Below are 2,911 nucleotides of genomic sequence, written 5' to 3'. Positions count from 1 at the left end.
GGCAGGAAGAGCTATTCTCATATCAGATAGAACAGACTTTAAATTAACAATAAGGAAAAAGACAAAAGAAGTTACTATATAATAATAAAGGGATCAATCCCTCAAGAAGATATAACAATTTTAAATAAATATGAATAAAAAACCAGAGCAACTTTATAAAGCAAATTCTACTAAACCCAAGAAAAGACACAGATAGCAATAAAAAATAGTGATAAACTTCAACACTCCACTGACAGCAATCAAGAGACCATCAAGGCAGAAATTCAATAAAGAAACATTGGCATTAAACTGGACCCTGGAGTAAATGGACTTAACAGATATCTATAGAACATTTCATTCCAAAACTACAGAATATACATCTTTCTCATCAACATATGGAACATTCTCCAAGACAGACCATATGAAAAACCACAAATCAAGTCTCAATAAATTTTTAAAAATCAAAATAATATCAAGTGTCTTCTCAGACAACAGTATAATAAAACTAGAAATTAATTCCAAGAACTTTCAAAATCCAACAAGTACATGTAAATTAAACACCATCCTCCTGAATGATATTTGGGTCAACAATGAAATCAAGATGGAAATTTTAAAATTCCTTAAAATGAATGACAACCATGATACACTTCATTAAAACATCTAGGACACAGCCAAAGCTGTACTCAGAGGAAAAGTTATAGCTCTTAAAGCCTACATTAAAAAGACTGAAAGATCACATATCGACAACTTAATGTCATACATCAAGGGACTAGAAAAACATGAACAAACCAAACCTAAAGCTAGGAGAAGAAAATAAATAACAAAGATCAGAGCATAACTAAAGAAATTTTAAATTTAAACACACACACACACACACACACACACACACACACACAAAGGATCAATGAAACAAAAAGGTGGTTTTTTGAAAAGATAAACAAAATGGATAGACTACTAACTTGTGGAGAGCGCGGCCTGAGCCAAGATGGCGCCCGGGACCTCTGCCAAGTCCCATGATTAGGCGCATGATATACCGCCGGGCCCTCCTTCACTGAGCACTGCGCAAGTGCAACGCTGCAGAGCCTATGAACTGCTGACACGCTGGTACGGGACTTGTGGGTGGAGACCAAGGGATATAAGTACGGGACAACGGGGAAGAAGCTAGAAGAAGCTAGAAGAAGAAAGAGAAGAAGCTGGCATGGCGTAAAGGCTGAATAAACCGCTTTGAGAAGAACACGTTGTTGTTGCCTCCTTCCTGCTGGTCAGGGGTGAGCGACACTAACTAGATTAATTAAGAAATGAAAAAGATTCAAATTAGCTCAATGAGAAAAGAAAATGGAGAAATTAGCTGATACTATGGAAATACAAAAGATTTTCTGAGATTATTATGAACACCTCTATGCAAACAAACTAGACAATCTAGATGAAAGGGATACACTTTGGAAACATACAACTTTCCAAACTTGAATCAGGAAAAAATAGAAAACCCTCAACAGACCAATAAAAAGTAGTAAGATTGAAATTGTAGTTAAAGGTCATCCAACAACAACAAAAAAAGTCCAAGGGCTAATAGACTCACAGCAAAATTCTACCAGACTTTCTATCAATTTTACTGAAGATATTTCATAAGATTGAAAAGGAAGATAATCTCCCTAACTCATTCTATGAAGCTAGTATCACACTAATACCAAAGCCAGGAAGAAATACAGTTAAAAAAAGGAAACTGCAGACCTTTATTCCTGATAAACTTCGACTCAAAAATCCTCAACAAAAACTAGCAAAACAAATTCAGCAGCACATTTTTTTAAAAAGCCACCATTAACCAGATGAAATCCACTTGATTGTGGGGAATTTTTAAAAAATGTACTGTTGAATATCTACAGGATGCAAGAATGGTTCGACATATACTAGTCAATAAATGTGATTCACCACATAAACAGAATTAACCCACTTCCTGTTTAGAAAATAAAAAAGTACAGTTCACTGCCATGTTCATTTAATTTTACACAAACATGCTCTTTGAAGATGAAGCAAATCTGACTGATTTTCAGTGTGAAAATAAAATATAAAAACTGTTCTTGGAGTAACTTCTTTTTCAAAAAATATTTTTATTTTAAGGATGTGGGGTACAATTCATTGTTCGGTATACAAACATTGATTATGCAGGTACCCTTGTTGATAAGGTATGCCCCTTCCTCCCTTAGTAGTTTCCCTCAACTGCCAATCCTACCACCCATCTCCTGGCAGTTTCCTACTACTGCCAATTCCTTTCTTATAGTATTATTATAATTGTTCAAGTTTCACTTATGAGTTAGAACATATGATACTCTGTTCTTTGTTTATGTGATAGATCACTGAGTATGATCGACTCTAAATCCATCCAAGTTGCTGCCAAGTCCATATGTTTGTCCTTTTTTATGGCTGCATAATATTCCATTGTGTATATGTATCACTTTTTTCTTTTATCCAGTCCAGCTTGGATGAGAAGCATGGTTGTTTTCATGTTTTTGCTATTATGAATAGAGCTGCAACAAACATTCATATGCAGGTATCTTTTTTGTAGGATAATTTGAGTTCCTCTGGGTATATTCCCAATAGGGGAATTGCTGAGTCATATGGAAGGCCAATTTCTAGTTCTTTCAGAAATCACCACACTGTTTTCCAAAGAGGTTGCACTAGTGTGCATTCCCACCAGCAGTATAGAAGCATTCCTTTTTCTCTTCATCTTCACCAGCAACTGTTGCTGTTTGTTTTATTAATGATGGCCATTCTTATTGGGGTTAGGTGGTATCTCAATGTGGTTTTGATTTGCGTTTCTCTGATGATTAGCGAGGCTGAGCACTTTTTCATGTGTCTATTGGTTGCCCATATATCTTCTTTTGAGAAGTGTCTAATCATGTCTTTTGCCCACTTTTTGATGGGCTGTTTATTA

Source organism: Carlito syrichta, unplaced genomic scaffold (assembly GCF_000164805.1).
Source record: "Carlito syrichta isolate Samal-C Ts95f unplaced genomic scaffold, Tarsius_syrichta-2.0.1 Scaffold136626, whole genome shotgun sequence".
NCBI lineage: Eukaryota > Metazoa > Chordata > Mammalia > Primates > Tarsiidae > Carlito > Carlito syrichta.
The sequence above is the reverse complement of the archived record's forward strand: the minus strand, read 5'-3'. Positions refer to the sequence as shown.